The sequence below is a fragment of the Anas platyrhynchos genome, chromosome 2 (assembly GCF_047663525.1).
Source record: "Anas platyrhynchos isolate ZD024472 breed Pekin duck chromosome 2, IASCAAS_PekinDuck_T2T, whole genome shotgun sequence".
Lineage (NCBI taxonomy): Eukaryota > Metazoa > Chordata > Aves > Anseriformes > Anatidae > Anas > Anas platyrhynchos.
This window is the reverse complement of record NC_092588.1, coordinates 158,928,104-158,945,973: the sequence shown is the minus strand read 5'-3', so window position 1 is coordinate 158,945,973 and position 17,870 is coordinate 158,928,104. Positions and strand designations below refer to the sequence as shown.

Below are 17,870 nucleotides of genomic sequence, written 5' to 3'. Positions count from 1 at the left end.
TGTGGTGGATCTGGTCTTGTCACCTCAAGCTTTCAAGCAGCAGGTCCTGAAGGCTTCAGGAATATAGTCCTGTTCCAAATGGTCTTGGTTTTAGTCAGTTATAACGCTTCATGCGGTGTGTAATGATCTGAGTGTCGTTGTTAGCTGTTAGAGGATGCCCTCTAGTTTAAAAGGAAATATTTTGATCCTAGGAAAAGTGCATAGGCCCTGTACTGCTGAATAGCTGTGGCTCCTGGAAAGGCTGCTTAGCTTGGGGAGGGGAAAATAACCCCCCACAAAGTCTGCCAGGGTTGTTTTACAGCACCCAGAGCTGAGTGGGGTGTGTTTCCACATGCTGTAGGAGGACAGGGTGAGGACCTGTAATTCTTCACTCTGCAGCCCAGGCTCTGAAAGAGTGAGATTTGGAACTTTGCGCTGTCAGATGTTGAGGATCACTGGAGCTCTGGGCAGGTTTAACTGTGTATTCAGATTGTTGTCATTCAGCTTTCTTTCCTTGCCTTTAAACTTCCTCCTGAGGGGAGTGGAGGGGCAGACGCTGAGCTCTGCTCCCTGGGGACAGCAACAGGACCCAAGGGGACGGCACGGAGCTGGGACAGGGGAGGGTCAGGCTGGGGGTTAGGGAAAGGGTCTGCACCCAGAGGTGGTCGGGCACTGGGACAGGCTGCCCAGGGACGTGGGCATGGCCCTGAGCTGCCAGAGCTCAGGAATCATCCGGACAATGCTCTCAGACACAGGGTCTGGTTTTTGGGTGGTCCTTTGGGGACCCAGGACTTGGACTCGATGATCCTGGTGGGATATTTGGTGATCTCTCCGTGCAGTTACACCGGCTCAGAGTCACCCTCGGTGTCCTCAGCTGGGTCTCACCCCGAGGTGAGCTGGTGCCACTTGTCCAAGAGATGCGTGGGGCAGAGACTCTCCTTAGGGGCTGGTTCCAGAAAAGCATGTCAAGAAGCTCAGAGACTTCTGGCACTGACATAAAAGTGGTGGTGTGTCTGTGCATAGGGGGGGTTACATGTTTTATTTTTTTCCTTCCTCTTTCTGACCCCTGTTAAAATTTTCTTTCTGGGGAAGGCAGGGAGAACTCTACTGATGATGCAGAGACTCTAAACCCAAAAAAAAACAACCAACCAAAAAAAAAGTGTTTATTTTTTAAAATTTATTCCTTTCTGTACTAGTTACGTTGCTGTCTGGCAGCACTAGAAATAAAATTGCATTCCCTCTGTCTAATAAGAGCTGATGATGCATCTTCTGTGTCGTCATTGGCTACGTAGGTCCCAAAGTTGATATGGAAAAGGTAAAAGTAAAATCAAGTTCTGCTGTGATTCTCACTTGTAAATACTGCATTTTTGGCGTGGTCTGAACTTCAAAATGTTGGTTTCCAGCCACCCCTTTTAATACACGAGCTCTCGCACAGAGGAGGTGCTGCCTTCCTCCTTTCATCTGCTGTAGGAAGCAGCGTGTGTGTGGCTTGCCCCGGGGATGCTGCTGTTCACCTGTGCCTAATGAGTGTCAGGTGTTTGTGAGAAGACTTTATCTGGCTGTGCTGAAACCAGCCCTGCTGCTCGTGCCCTTGGAGCCGTGCTGCTCCACGCAGTCTGCAATTTCTGTAGCAGAGAAATTAGGTGCTGCAAACCAACCTGCGTGCACAGGTAGCAGGTATGGGGTGGAGGATGACAATTTCCTGCAGAGCAGCATCTGTGCTCGGTAGGGAATCCCAAAAAAAAGAAAAAAAGCAAGCAGAAAAGTGCACTGATTGCTGGCACGCCGGTGGCAGTGCTGTGAGTATGGGATTTGTTTTACTTCTTTCCCTGCTCCCTCTTATTCCTTCTGTTCCTCGTTGCTGTTTTGCCCCTGGAGAAAGCAGAGAAATGTCTTTTGGTGGCCCGCTATGTGGAAGGGGTGAGTGCTGCCTGAAAATGTTGCCTCCTGTTCCTTATTTCTTAGGGAGATGAGGACGATGAACAGAACACAGAGCTGTGTGCTGTGGCTCGGTATGGAAATGTGTGGCCTGAATTCAGATCTGCTCACAGACTTCTTGATAAAAAGAGCAACTAGTTCCTAAAATATATCGCCGTAAAAAAGGAGGTGCTGAGTTTGCTATTAAGTGGATATGTCTCAGTCTTGCTCACCTGCTAAAGTGATGGTCTTGGCTTGGGTGTGACACTTTTTTTTTAAAGGATATAGTTAACATCGAGCTCAGTTCCTTTTAGGTTAAATATTTAAGGTATTTGGGAACACTTAATGCACCGGTTATTAAACCTGTCAGACTGATTTGCTCAGACACTGGTTTTTGTTTACTTAAAGCACAGCTGGATGTGAGGATTTGGTCTAAGTGAATGGCCTTCTCTACGTAGGTACCTTCTCTTTTTAGCTAAGCAACACACACTTTTCAGGGTTTTTAATCCAGGGTACTAGGGAAGCATCCCCAGTGTGTGTTCTGCTTAATTTGAGTACTCGATAGGTTGCTGGATTTTGGGGCGTTCAGTTTTTCTTTCAGAACACTCCATGTCAAACCTGGTGTTAGAATGAACTCAAAAAATGTGCTGTAAAGGTATTTCTGCTAGGTCAACGCCGGGGGGGTTCAAGACGGGGCTGGAGATGTGAGGGGAGGGCTGGGACCCTGCAGGAGCCTTGTGAGTAGGTGAGGGGACAGAGTGGGTGATGCTGGCACTTAGGTTATGCAGGTTGGCAGCTGTCACCTCAAAAACATGGATACATCCAAGTGTTGTGAGGGTCCTTCCTTACAGCTGTAAAACCTCAGAGGTGGTCAGAACCCTGACAAGTGGTCCTCTTTAAAGCTGTTCCCTTGTAACTTGTTGCTGAGCTGGACTTCGAGGTCCCCAAGAAGCTGCAGACCAATCTGTGAACTTTGTGACATTGCTGTTGGCACCTGCAACTTTCTTGTGCTGCAGGAGGGCAGCGGCGCCGTCTGGATTAGCGCTGGTATAAATGGGTGTAGTGGGGCTGAAGTGAGCAGAGAGGGTTGCTTTCTGCTTTGCACGTTGTGTTATTGTGACTGGTTTATGCTAAGCCTGCCCCAGATTTTGCTGCTGCCTGCTGGGCGAGTGGCCTCAGTGCCCGCCAGGACTGGGAGCTGGAGGTTGGCTTCGTCCTGGTCCTATTAAACAGCCTGAGGGCCAGGCATTATAGAGCAAAGACTTCATAAAAGTCCCTTAAAAAGACCAGTAAAAATGATATTGCATCTCCTGTTACGATTATTTCCTAAAAGCAGCGAGAGAGAAGACCTTGCAAGCACCCCTGCTTCTTCCAGGAGGGGGCTGGGGCACTCTTAGGATGTGCCTTCTGTAGAGGAGGATCAGCTGTGGCGGGTTCCAGGGAGCTGGGAGCGATGTGAGGATCAACCCAGTGCAGGAAGGAGAAGCTGCTCGGCGTCTGGAGGCTGGGTGTGACCTGAACCATGTGAGTGCCCTCTCCAGGTGTCCTGACCCCGAGCGTGCTTCTGGGGGGCAGCCAAAAGGTGTCTCCCGGCTGCAGGAGGTGCAGTCGGCTCAGCAGGCTTTGCTTAGAGGCCCAGTGAGGGCTGCTTTTTCTTGTCCTCCTCAGGGTACCATTAATGCTTAGACCCAGCCGAGGGAGAAAGGCCTCTGGGTGAGCTTCAGCTTGCTGTAGTTGAGCTGTGTTAACATTCAGGACCAGGCTCCGGTATTTATAGCTTCGTATTCGGCTGTGCGTGCAGCTGAGTCTGCTTCTGAGTCTCTGTAACATCTCGACTCATTAAAAATGGCTCTCTCTGGTCTTATCACCCCAAAAGATGGCAGGCTGTTGGATAACGCTGCCGAAGTGTGGGCGCGGGCATGTGCTGTGACAAATAAAGCAGATGACAGGAGTCCCGGTGGATCTGTATCGATTAGATGGAACAGTAGGAAGAATTCCTGAACTTTAATGCCTTTATTTTTAGCTGTAACTCAGGCTGAAGGTTTGCTGTTTAATGAATTCTTCCGAAAATAAATACTTCAGGAGAGGATTAAACTGCAATGTGAAAGACAGTTTTTGTTATGCATCAGTGTTGATGGATGGGACTGGTCAGGAATCACTATTCTCCTGAAATTTGCATGCTCTGAATCCAAACGAGGGCTGCTTTTAGCAAAACTCCTCATCCACACAGGAAGCGAGAGGTGCTGTTGGGAATGCAACTGTGAGAGCTAAAATTAGCGAACAGCCCTGCTGGCAGCGGAGTTGTTCAGCTGGGAAGACATACTCTGGTTTTGCTTAAATCTTCCTGTTTTTATTGAGCTGCTACCAAAAAGGAATTCACTTCCTGAGCGCGTTACCTGCCATGGTTCTTCTTTCTGTGGGTCTGGCTTTGTGTGTTCAGGTTTTTGTTTCATTTCAACACATCTGACCCACAGAAAGCTTCAAAAATCATCTGTCAAAGTATTTCATCTCAGTTCTCAGCCTCCTGTTGTGTATTTCCCTGCCTTGTAACGCACCTGGTGACGACTCCTGGCCCTCCCCGTGCCCCTTGGCCGGCCGTGTGCTGCTGAAGCAAGGCTGCAGGAGCTCAACCTCTCTGCTGGGGTTCAGGGCTCTTCTGGAAGGACCTTGGCGGGGCCTTCACGCCGGTGATTTACAAGGCCGTGAGTCATTCCTGCAACTTTCTGAATCATTGCTTGTTGTTTCCCTAGTCAAATTGCTCTTGACATATGAAAATCCGTGGTGCCATAAAAGAAGCCATGTGCAGCTGCTTATTTACTGTCTGATTGTGTGAACCTCACTGCCTGACTTTGTCAGCTGGAGTTCTCGCAGAGGGCTGTTTGTTAAAGCTTGTCCTCTTTAATAAGGATTAAAGGCAGATATTGCCAAAGAGTATCTGCTTGCTTACGGCTGGAGATCTTCCTTCTTCCCTCTGCTACCTGCGTTTGGGAAGTACGAGCTCATTTTGCAAGTACTAAGTCTCGTGTAACGTCTGCCTTCCTGTTCGTGGATATTTCCTTGGAAGATTATTTACTTCTCGAGTGTAGTGGAGCTCAATCCTCATGTTTTGAGGGCTCTTTGAGCTATTCGGGTGTGAATTCAGCATTTCCTTCTCTCTTGGCAGAAGCTCTGCTCAAACACCCAGAATCGAGTCTAGAAGCAATCTTCCACGTACTGTCAGCATTATCGGAGGTGCCTCATGCAGGCGTAGGAGCAGGAACTTGATGGTGATCAGAAATTCATGGACTCCTTGGCAATGTTACCCATGGCGGAAACAAGTCCTCCCTGTATTGCAGAATAACCTCGTGTTTTAGGATCTTGGTTTTTGGGCACCTACCTTGGCGTATCCCCAGGGTGGCTGTGGCCATGAAGGCAGCTCCCCTTGTGTCCAGTTGCAGTTAACTCACCGCGTGGTGTATTTTTCCTCTAGGGAAGGACTGGGGTGGATGTCTGAGATGTCCTCAGCTCGGGGTTTCGTGGCCAACGTGGCCGCAGAGGCTCGGGGTCCCCAGGGCCGCGTTTGGGTGCTGGGTGGTGCAATGCTGCTTTGCATGTGGCACCCTCGCTGCGGGGCGTCGTCCCTCCTCGCTTTCCATATCAAGTGAGCTTCGTGCACCAGGCGGATCTGAGACGGAGCTATTTAAAGGTGCCTGCTGAGCCTGAGATGTGGAAATAAAGCACCAAGGGTGAGAGGGGACAGAAGCCAAAAGTTCTACGGGGCTTCCTCGACCAGGACCCAAGACATGGGATCTTCTGAAATTGGGGATGGGAATGTGGGAAGTGCTGCTTATCTGGAGAAGCTGAGGGAACGTGTAAGGATGTCTGATAGAACAGCGCCTTCTTTCTGATTCCTTAATTGCTCTGAAGTGCGTCCCCTTTTGGTGGGGTCAGAGTGACAACCCCGAGCGTAAGGGCAGGTGTGGTCACACTGAGACGAGCACTGTTGGTAGCTAAAGTGCTGAATCACTGGCACCAGGGGCTGCCCAACTGTGGTAGCTTTGTGAGGTGGATGGAGGGGATCTCTTCCTCCTCTCACATCTTTTTGGGTGCCTTACCAAGATTGTGTGCTTTTCTCATGGACCAGAGAGGTCCATGAGCTTACTCCATCGTCAAAGGAGCTGTAGTTGACAGCAGACAGAGATGAGTAGTTGCTGCTTGGAGTAGTAGGATTCTTCAATATCATGTAAAAGGGGGGAAACCACAACAAAAGAATTGTTTGCTGTATTTCAGGGTAAGCACTGTTATTCCTAGAGTCCCAAAAGCACGCACGTATTACAGGTGGATGGTCTGGTAAACCCTTAGGTGAGAAGGGAGCAGAAGGTGAGAGGTAAGCAGAAAGTACCGCGGTCTCGTAATGGGACTGGCAGCTCAGCTGGTGAAAGATCATCGGTGGAAAAGTGGAGGGGATGAGAGGAGCCATCGAAATGTTCAGTAATAAAAAAAGGAGCTTGGGAACCTGGGGAGCTGAGGAACGAGAAGTACTGGTGCAGGACGAGAACCTGGCTATTAGGGGTAGCAAACAAGGGACAGGATGCATACCAGGCACTGCCTGCTCCCTGATAGTGCAGGCAAGATAAAAAACGAAGAGCGGGTGTGGTGTGGGATGGAAATGAAGCGGAGGCTGCTCTGCTCCTCTTGCGTCGCTCTTCGGTGTCACTTGTGTAAAAACTCTCCTGGGGAGAAAGTTGCGGACTTGGAGTGAGGGTTGCAGTGTATGGAGAGGTGTCCCTAATATTAAAATAATTCCCTCTTTATCTAAACTGGGAAACGACTACGGGTAGTGATGGGCACAGGTCAGTGTTTGCTGCCTGGGTGATCGATGCTGTGTTTTTTTCCCCCTTCACCAAGACTTCTAAAAGTGGCTGGAGCCTGTCTCAGTTTATTCTGAGGGCGTGAGGCAGCGCACGTCTCAGACTCCTGTGAGGTCTCGCACATGCAGATCTCTGCTGTCCCACCTTCTGTGCCTGGAGAGCTGTCAAGCTGGGGTAGGAACAAGCAGCACTTCTGCTTGTTCTTCTCAGACATCCCATGAGAGGGAAGAACGACTCGTGTCATCTGCCTGCACCTCTGTGAGGCCTTTGGCACGGTCCTGGTCTCCAAATTGGAGAGATTTGGTGGATGGGCAGTTCAGGGGCTGTAAACTACAAGAGGGGAGGATTTAGGTTAGAGGTTAGGAGGAAATCCTTTACTCGGGGTGGTGAGGAAATGGCACAGGCTGCCCAGAGAGGCTGTGCCCCATCCTTGGGGGTGTTCAAGGCCAGGCTGGATGGGGCTTGGCCAACCTCATCTGGGGGGAGGCGTCCCTGCCCATGGCAGCGGGTTGGAACTGGATGGGCTTTGAGGTCCCTTCCAACCCGAGCCATTCTCTGGTTCTATATATAAGGAGAAAAACAATTTTTTTTTTACAACTTTGGATAGCTGATAAGACCTTGGTAGCACGTCAATGCTTTCCTTCAGGGTTTGTAGAGCAGCTACAAGTGCAGCTTTACCAGGGAGGCTCTTGCCCAGACCAAGAGCCCGCGGCCACCCTCCCTTCACCGGCACCAGAACCGTGCGTGGCGCAGCGCTGTGCGGCTGGACATGGACCTGTGACACCCAGCACTAAACAGGAGCTGATATTTCTCAAGTACTTCTCATTACCTTTAATCTTCTGCCACAGAAGAGAGTGGCTTGCTCATTTATATATATTTTTTATAAGAAATTGGTATTCTCAACGCAAAGAGCAGCAGAGATGCAGCGTGGGAGAGCTGGTGGGTTGCTGTGGAAGCTGTGGGTTGAACTCTTAGCGGAGCAGACCGCCAGGGCCTGCTGTGAGTGGGGTGCTCATCGGCTGCAGGCAGCTGGGGAGCGAGTCCCCGATGCTCTGATCCCGCACAGGGTGGCGAGTGGTGGTGTGGGGAAGGGAAACGTGGGTTTCTGGTGTGTATTAGCAGCGTTTCCTTCTGTCGGAGGGGGAGCGGTAATGTTAGCATACAAGCAGGAGCTCATCCATAATATTTATCTCTGAATCACACACGAGGTATTTCTCCATGCCTTAATTAACTTCCAGCCTTGTGGAAGGGAACGGGGCTCTGGCAGAAAGTTTTCCCCACTCCTGAGCGTGGCTCTGTTTGCTAAAGCTGTAACGGCGGTGTTTCCACGGGCCTGCTTTTCCATTTATCTGCAAACACTCATCCTCTGCCATGGGATGGGAAGCACGGATCTGTAGCGAGAGGAACAGGAGCTGCTGGCTCTGTATGGCTGCATTACCGACAGGCCCCGAGCTGCCATTTCAAGTGAGGCTGACTCAGCTGCTTGCCGTGGTGAGGAACGGCTCGGGTGGATGTTTGTGTGTGTGCACCGAAATGCTGAGCTGGCTCTTCCTCTGCAGCTTGGTTCGTGTTCTCTGCCACTGAGTGCTACGTGGGGAATGCAGAGAGTATTATTTTAATACATTATTGGTTTTAGATAGGCTTGTTTTGCAATAAAGGAACGCTAATGAGCAAGGTATAAAATAATGTATATAAAAATTTGGGATGAAGCTTGCAGCAGAGGAGGAAATGTTCCTGGTAAAGCTAGTGGGCATCGCTTCACGGGCCTCATGGCAAGCGTACAGCAAATAGACAAATCTTCAACCTGAAAAGCACAACTCCTAATTGATTTATTGAAATCTGGATCCCCTTAAAATATCAATCCAAATATCATGAATTAGCATCTAAAAAAATGTAGTTTAAGGTTTTTTATCTTTCACTGCTGTGTCAGGCCACAAGCGTGCTGGTGCTGCTTTAGCTTTGGTCATCTCCAGTCTGATAAAACCCGGTGCAGGAATCCAGCCTGTTTTGCAAGGAACTGGGCAGTGTGTCCCCGTACCAGTGACTTTAGGAGCCTTTAAATTTAGGAGCCTTTAAATTTAGGAGCCTTTAAATTTAGGAGCCTGAAATTGTGCTTAGTGGAGGGATGTCCTGATCGTCCACTTCAGGTTAACGGTGTGTTTATAAAAACCCATTTAATTGTGTAATAAGGGAAAAGTTGCTTACAATTTTCATGGTATATCCTTGGCAGCTCGATCAAATGTTGGTGTGAAATAGTTGTAGCTAGGTAGCGTTCCTGTTGAGAAGGGAAAGTTTAAAAAAAAAAAAAAAAAAAAAAAAAAAAGCCTCCGGTGGGGCTGTAACAAGACCTCCAGTTCTAGTTCATTTTGAGTGACAGAAATCATCTTTGAGCCATCCCTCAAAGACGACGTGCAAGTACTCAGTAATTGTCTGGCTTCTTCTTAATTCTGCATGTATTGTGTTTTGCAGATAAGCAGCCTCTGAAGACTGAAGGACCTGCTGAAGGGAACACCTGCTTTTGAGGTATGAACTGTTGTTTTTTTTTTTTAATTATCCAACACAAAACCTCTGATTAGAAGTGAAGGCTTGATGCTGCTGTGTGTACACACTGAGCTTCATCAACCCTGGGCTCCCAGCTACCGCCCAGAGTTCAGCAATCTCCTTATCTCCTGCAGAAGCTCAGTAGCAAGGCTTGGCGGAGCAGGCAGGCCTGGCTATGACAAGCCAAGTATTAAATGGACTCCGGGATAGTCTGCATGCCTTTAAAAGGCATTATATGGAGAGTTTTTGACTTGAGCTTCTGCAGAATAAATGTCTGAAATACATTTAACTTCCGTTTTGGGTAAATGCTTTATGTACTGCTCATTTTGCTTCCTTCATTTCGAGTGTTCACGTCCAACACTCCCTTGCTTCTGTTCAGAGGGCAGACATTCTGCTCCACGTGTCACACAAACCTTCTGTAGGCCTCTTACTGATACAAAGATTAAGCTGGGCAGTCTCAGCTAAGATGAAACCAGCTCTGATTTGATTTCCTAGGAATTAGGAGCACTAAATTGACTGAGTTGCTTATCCTGTCCTCCAGTTGCGGGAGGCACCATGAAGCTGAACTTCTGCTGGAGTCTGTTGTGATGTCTGCAGGCAGAGGACATGTGAGGGGCAGGTGCTTCCACAACACATTTTAGCAAAGGAATCACAATTTCTTGATATTTATGTGGACTGAGGGGCCCGGATGAATTCCACGTTGCAGTTTGAGCAGTGTGGCAGGGGCTACTCTCAAATGCTGTCTATTTCTCCAAGTCCTGGGAGCAGTTTACTGCCTGTTTACTACACTAATTAATACTTTTTATCTTCACCTTTAAGTAGCCTAGGATATAAACCACTTCAACACAGGGCACAGACAAAATGCCCAAGTTGTTAACGGCAGTCTGCCAGTACAGTCCGGCGATACTTGGCTGTAAAGAACATCGAGGAGTCAAAATGCACACAGTTACTACCACTTCTTTTAACAGCTATCTAATATGACTTGATAAAACTGTTTAGAAGTGACAGCCCCACGTCTCCTAAAGCCTTGCTGTGTGCACAGGACACAGAATGCCTCTTTTTTGCCTGCTTCTCTGACAGGAGGAGAGGTGCAAAGTCCTGTCTCTGCAGTCAGGCTAACGCTCGTGCCCATTCATGACACAACTGAAACCAGGCTCAGCATCACCGCCGCTTGTTTGTGCTCCGTGTTGGGGCTGCCTGCCAGGCCATCTGAAGTCGTTCTCTAAGAGCTGTTTGAGAAGAAGCCAGCTGAGATGGCTTATCTGGCTTCGGGTGGGATGGAGGGGATGGGAGGGGAGACGCCCAGGTTCTGTGTGTGCTTTTCGTGGTGGCCGCAGTGGAGCAAAAGAGATCACAGGAGGCGGAGTGGAGCTGGTGCTCCACACAGCTGCACAGCGATGACACCGGGGTGGAAGAACCCTTCACTGTCCTCCCTGCATGTTCTGTTGAGTTTTCCTTTCCACTTGGCTTTGGTGTGGCTGTATGTCTGCCAGGCTCCTGGGATGTCTTGAATTGACCTCAGACTTGAATTTCCTTGGTCGTGTTGTTAGCCCCCAAGTTGTTCGAGGTGTTGAGTTCGCTACAGTCTCGTTTTCCTCCTTTTTTCCATACACAAACCCAAGTTACAATATACGCTGACTCGCAGAGCCCCGGCCATACTCGGAGTTGCACCTTTCAACGTTTGTTGTTCTGTGGTTTCAGGACATGGAACCACACAGGTGTTTCCCACAGACTGCATTCAGCAGCTAAAAATGCTTCCTGGAGTAACTTATCCGGGAACGTCTAATCCACGCTCATTGACTGCTGAATGAATAAAGGCAGCTTCCTCCCTGCTGTCCTCGGGGGAGCCCAGGAGAGCAGCAGGAAGGAGAGGTGTTTGTGCGGGTCCGGCCGTCGCTTGGGTCTTGTTGGATGACCTGACCACCCAGAGGAGTGTCTGGGGTTCCTTACGAAGCAAAACCAAGAACCTGTTCCTCTCAAACCCTGCCTGCTTGTTCTGTCAGGAGCTGGTTTCACCAAGGACAGTTTCACCTTGGTCACCTTGCCTAAACTCCAAGTACTGGGCGAGTACTAGGACTCTCGTGGCACCTCCAATTTCATTTGGTTATTGTGTTGTAACATGCTTAGTAAGTACTTCTGCAAACATTTCCTGCTGGATTAATTTATTTCTTGTGCAGCTGCTTTAGCTGGAAGGAAACGAGCACAAAAGCACATCTTTAGGATCAATGTTATTGATAAAAAGCGAGCTAGATTGGGGCTGCTGCTGCTGTACTTATAGTAGGAGTAAGTAGCTGCTCCTTGCTGTGTGACTCCCTGGTCCCATCCTGCCAGGGAGCTCACCCAAATGGGGAAACTTCTCTGCCCCTGTCCTTCAGCAAGTGGAGTGACTGCTTGTGCTGCAGGAGGATTTTGTGGTTTGCTGGACGAGGGGCTGCTGCATTAGGCAGCCACCCTTTCAAAAAGGGGCTGAGGATGGTGCTGGCCTTTTAGTTTGAGAATAGTGGGAACAGACTCGAGGTTTAGCCCTTGAAGTAAGAGAAGCCTTGGGAAGAAGGCAACGCTAATACATCACCTACAACGTGTGGTTTGAGTTCCCTGAAGAGCTGTGAGCAGAACCCTTTATTTTAATCCTTAAAAAAGGAAAAATAAGGCAGGGGAGGGGGTTGTTCAGTACCATACCACGCTGTTTGGCCCTTATCTCCCTCTTTTTGGAGGGGAAGCAGCCTGTGTCAGAGGGCACAAAGCCGTGGATGCTGGCAGCAGCCGTACCTGCAATAAGGCAGTGAACCATTCCCTGCAGAAACTCGGAGGCTGTACCTGATAACATTGCAGGGAGACCTGATTTTTTTTTTTATTGATCTCTTTCATTGAAGACCCAGCCTTTGTTTTCTAACCAATGCCTTGTTTTTAAGCCGTGGCTGAATGTATTTGCTATCAAGAGCACGGAAACGTAAATACAATAGTGGTTGAACTGCTGCAGCTACTCCCTTCCTCCTCTGGTGGCTTCCTGCATGCGTTTTGGAAGGTGGAAATTACTCTTCTGCATTAACGAATTTCAGAAATGAGTACTCTTCCCCCTGGTGCTGTGCCATCAGATGTCAAAAACCAAAGGATGTGAGCAAAAAAAACCCACAAGTACTCTCATGTATGTGTTAAGACTGAGAGGTAAGGTAAGGGCCCTTGCTGGAGCTCCCTTCAACGCTCTCCTGTGCTCCAGCCTGATGCAAGCACAGGCTAACGGGACATCTTGCTGTTTTTCTCCACTTTACCTAAACCTGTAGCCAGAAAACCGTGCAGGCAGCCTTCTAGTTGAACTAACATTCATCTGCTTGTGATGCTTGAGTGAGTCTCTTAAGAGGATAATTAATAAAAAGAGTAACTAATAAATGGGGGCGGTGCTTCCACCGACTGCAGTGTTGTTCTGCCAGACCTCAGCTTGCGATTATTTTAGAAAGCTGCTTCCTGAGTGTGGTTCTTGTAGCACCGTGGGTCACTAGTAGCTTATGCTGGTAGCTTTCTTAGCTGGGTATGAGTTTTGTCATGGTGAATTTTGCCATTAAAACTAGCTCAAGACAGTGGAAAGGTTCAAATAGTAACGCCTGGTCTTCTACAGCTTGGGAGGGGTTGGGTTGAGCTGTTTGCAGGTTAGAGAGTTAAACCGACCTCAAACCCTAGGCTGTCATGTGCTGTTTTTTATACCCAGAGCCTCTCCTGAGCCCTGCACGGCAGTAACAACTTTCTGGGGCGAGTTATTTCTCTGCAGTGCCTCCTTGCGTAACCCGCCGCCCGTAACACCATTAATGCACCCCTGCACTAATGCTGCTCCCGGCCCCGAGCGCGGCCGCTCCGTGATGCTCTTATGGCACTTGGCCAGCTGCATGGCTGAACTTCGAGAGGATCCCGGGGATTTTTACTTAGCTAAGAATAAACATCACGTGAGAGCAGGGGTTACTTCCCCGCCCGGGGGAGAGCGAAGATGGCGTGCCACTGGGGAGCGGCCTCCCCGTGCTCCGCAGGGATAAGCTGCGAGTCCGCAGGAAGCAGAAGGGCCTGGCACGTAGCCTCCTGCTTTTCCTTGCTGCTCGGTTCGCCGGTGCACGATGACACAGTGCTTTCCCAACAGTCTATTTTTATCATTGCAGAATCTGATAACTAACCTTGGGAAAGGAGACGTGATCGTACTTGCTGCATTTCCAGCCCAGCGGTGTTTCACGTTGGGCCTCAGCCTGCATCTTGGGTACCTGGTAATGTGCTACCGAGCACCTTGCTGAGCACTACTAACTTCTCTCCACCTGCATTTTGCTCCAAGAGGAGTGTCACATCCTGTCAGATTGCACACAGGCAGTATTTACTTCCAGCCTTCTAGCAAATCCTTCCATGAGCTGCTCGTAGCCAAAGACTCCAGTCCCTCTTGTAGAGGTGCCCAGGAATGTTGAGCTACGTTCCACCTTGGTTTGAAAGGACTTCTGATTTTATCTTCCTCGCTTATGTGTAGACAGAAATATCCCTACTTAAAAGTAAAAAGAAAAACCAAAAAAAAAAAAGCCACAGAGGGACATGGCTGCCCCAGAGTATGCAGAAGGAGCAGTGCTCTGCTCTCAGTCCTCTGGGTATGCTCTGCTCCCACCCTAGCACTGCCCAGGGACTTCATGAATTCGTGGGCAGCTGCGAGGCCTCCCTGTGAGTGCAGGGACCGGCTCGTTCCTGGCTGAAGGACCCAACGGGGGCAAAGTGGAACGGGCCCGGCTCCCTCTGAGCTGTGCTGCAGAGCTCCGTGCTGCCTGATGCTCTTAAACCAGGGCTAGGCACTAATAGAGCGTTTGTTTCTCCTTCTTAAATGTCTGGTTCCAGAGGGCTTTGTTGTGGTTTTGAAATGGCAACCCCCTATCTCCCAGCTAGTTCAGGTGTCTGTTCTACTTCCAGATCCCTTTTGGGGCACCTCTGTCAGTTCGCAGGAGCCCCAGGGCAGGGCACGGTGCGCCAGGGCACCTGACGAGTCCATAAGCCACCACTTTCTATGGTGAGGCTTTGCAGAAGTCACAAGAGCTGGAACTTGTTTCTTCGCCTAGATGTGTGGTTCGGTTCGTTCCTCGGGAGCTTTTGAACTTCCGATAGTGAAAGCTTTCAAATATTTTGTTCTTTGCAAGTCATTTGCCTGAAAAAGCATCCGTAGATTTGCTGTTTCACTCATCTGGCGCAGACATCCAGCTGGTGGTGAGCTGTCACTGATGGAAATAGTTCACTAGGCAGCCTTTTCATTTGGAAGCTACCAGTTCTGTGTCCTGATCTACAGGTTCTCATGCTATGTAATTAGGCTGTCAAGAGGTGCTTAGTTTAATTAAAGTGAAGTAGCTGCTCTAATGCAGTCACCAACATAACGAGGATTATTCTGTATAGGTAAAGGAGTAAAGCTTGTATGTAAACGGAGTTCCTGGAAGCAGTGACTGTGTGCACCCAGTTGCCAAGCAAAGTGCTTCTGTTTTCATAGCTCCTATTCTATGCAACCTGTTGTGTTTTATGCTACTCGCTCAAATTTTGCCTTGCTTTTTGGGTAACACCAGCTGGGGATGTTGGGGCGCTTCTCCAGGGGTCGGTTTGCTTGCAGGTGGTGCCCAGCCTTTCTCGTGGGCATCAGATCGTCGCTGCGTACAGAAAGGTGGCCTCCAGCAGCTGGATGTGAGCTCTTTCAGTGCCACCTGTGGCTCGATTTACCCTTGATACCCTTTGTGAAATAGGGGAGCAGAGCTGCTGGGTCTCTGGCCTCTTCTGCCAGGTTGTTTCCACAAGCTGGGATTGCCTCGGCTGTTCTACAGAATGCTTCACTCCCAATTTTGGGGACTTATAGCAGTAAACTTATTGATGTGTGCATCATACGAGTGTAACATCTAAATGCTATTTAATGGTTGCAGATTTTACTCTTTGAGCACTTTATTGTTTCACTTTATCTCAGAATATCTGTCTTCTCTGGTCTTTACTTTCCCTGCGACCCTCTTAGATGCTTATATGTACATGGGGCAAACCACGGAATTCGTGAAAGTATCGAGAGCCTGAGCAGCACTGTTACAGCCAGAATTAATCTGAACTGGATCTCTGAAAAATCATTCTTCTCCCAGCATGACTCGTGAGTTCTTTCACGTCTCTGGGTTCGTAGCTGCAGTGTTCGTGTTGCTTGGGAAGAAAGCACTACAGTAACAGAAGAAATTGTCTTAAAATGAAAGCTGAGATTGTCGAGTAAGCATAACTCATTCTGGAAACAGCACATATAAGACAAACGTGGAGTAGGATGAACGTAGAGGAGCTGAAAGGAGGACTGAGTGACTGAGCTGAACTTCTGCACTGAAACTCTTCCCTCTGTGTGCACTCGAGTCGTCTTTCCCAGGCCTTGGCAGCGAGATGATCTCGGGGGAGGAAGAATGCCTGATAAAAATGGGAATCGCTGATTGATCCGATTAGAAATACGCCTGCCTTTCCCCCTCCCAAGGAAAAGGACTCTGTAGGAAAAGTCCAAGGCATTATTTTCTGTGTTTTGCCTTCCATGAGGTCGGAGCTGCTTTCCTTTCTGATGCGTGTGCTATTAAAGGAAAGCAGCTGACAGCAACAGCTGCTCGCCTTGCCTGTTTGCTTTGTGGCTTAGCAGTCCATGTGCGACACAGAAAGAAAGAAAGAAAGAAAAAGTGCTCTGCTCACAGCCAGGCTTTTCGTACCCTGCCCTGCACTGTCGTCTCGCCCTCTGTTTGCTGCCAGGAGCCGGCGGGAGGCTCTTCCCGCGCTGATTGATGCTGCAAAACCTTATTTGGTGCCGCCGCTCTGCTGCGGCTCCAAAAATCCCCTCTCCTCTGAAACGCCTCGCAGGCTGGCACGCAAGTAGGACTTTGTTTTCTTTTGAAATCAGCTCTGAAACCACCTCTTTCTTAGCTAAAACCTCCAAGCCTGCGCCGAAGGTGGGCAGAGCCCTCTTATTTCCCTTCGAGAAGCGTTTAGGGCTTTGGAGACGACATACCAGCCTTTTTTAGGGCTCTTATTTCAATGCTCGTAGGCCTGTGCTCAGCCAGACACTTGAAAGTCCCTCACAGTTATTATCTATGAACTCATCTTCCATGTGGCTTTTTTGAAGGCCGGCCAAGCCCATTAATCCCCACCTTCCAGAGGCCCTAATCCCTGCCGGGGCTTATAGGAAAGTTATTCTTGTCCTCCCAGCGAAGCTGCTCTGGCAGAGCATCTCTCCTGCTGTAACTTAAGGCAAGTTTATTAACGTGACTTTTTATCAGCTTGGAAGCCGTACAGCTCATAATGGAGCAATCTAACTTGGACGGTCTTACCCCATCTTTGCCGAGTGGTTAATAGGAATGAAATTGCCCAAAGGAAGGAAATCATTCGGGAGGCTGGTAGTCTCTTATCTCGCTGTGCTTAAGTATAATTAACGCTAATAAAACGCTCTTTGAAGGCACGGATACATGCCACATTTTGGGGGAATGGGTGCAAGTGATGTCAGGGTTGGAACAGGTCTGTTGAGCTGATTTTAATTTTTACAGCTGTCACTCTTCCTACAGCCGCCTGGCTCTGGTTTTTGGCTGGCTGGGGCCTGGCTGATGCAAAGCTGCCCTGGTACGTGAGGCTCCCCCTTCCCTGCCCTTCTTCAGAGATTTCCCCTTGGTTCCCAGGAGGCTTCTCCACCCCCTCGGGATGAGTTTGGGTGGGATTCCTCCTGTTTTGTTGTCCTTCCAGGGGTTACAGCGACGTGGACAATTTGCCTTTGGTTCCGACTTCGCCCTGTAGCGTTGGTCAGTGCAGGAGCTCTGCTGCCTCCCCAGCGGCTCCGTGGGGAGATTCCAGAACTCACTGCAGGATTTTAGACAAACCCAGAGCAATTTAAGCCTAATTCCCAGGGATGCGGTGGAATTAATCTCTTAAATGCCTGGAGTTTTTTTTTCCTTCGTGAGCGCCGTGACCAGAATCAGGCTTTTCGAAGCCAGCTAGCAAAAGGAGTTCCTGTCTTGGCTTTGCCCAGCTGTTAAGTGTCTGATAAAGAGCATTGGAGGCTTCGTCCCTGTAGTTCCTGTGCATCTCATTCTGGGCACGCTGCACGTGGTTACTTCCCTGCACAGAGAGAAGACGAGTTCTGTAAAAAGTACCTCTCCACCCCGAGCAGAGAGAGCAGGAATTAAGCCCAAAAGGGGTTGTAACAGATGGGAAACTGCAACGGAGTCTGAAGTCTGACTTGGCAACCTGGGTCTCACTGGGCAGGAAAATTGTCTGTGCAGGCTGGATTTCCTCCTGAGGTCCGTGGAAGAAGCAGGGGCTGCTCTGTGCCACCGAAGTGCTGCGTGCCAGAGAAGTGATGCTGTGAATGTGATTGCCCTGGAGTCCCAGGATGTTATCTGAGAGAGCAAGAGCAGCAAACGAGTAAGTCCAGCCCCCTCAGGTTCATCAGCAACTCCGAGCTTTCCGAGCAGTAAGTGGGCCTGTTCCATGACCTCTCCTGCCTTCCCTAAAGCAACATTTCGGGAACGAGTTCCCCAAAGGAAATGCACGAAGGCATCCATAAAACCCGATACGGTGCCTTTGATTTTCATAAGAGCACAC

The 17,870-nt window shown here is 49.3% G+C and overlaps 1 protein-coding gene across 12 annotated transcripts in view; it reads left to right on the top strand.

Moving 5' to 3' along the window:
* MAP4 (microtubule associated protein 4) overlaps positions 1–17,870 on the top strand; it is a 138,786-nt gene that overhangs the window by 17,936 nt on the left and 102,980 nt on the right. For all 12 annotated transcript variants that reach the window (XM_038173900.2, XM_038173899.2, XM_038173898.2 and 9 more), the window contains exon 2: positions 9,216–9,269. The gene's annotated coding sequence lies outside the window, so the exon portion shown is untranslated. The remainder of the gene's footprint in view (positions 1–9,215; positions 9,270–17,870) is intronic.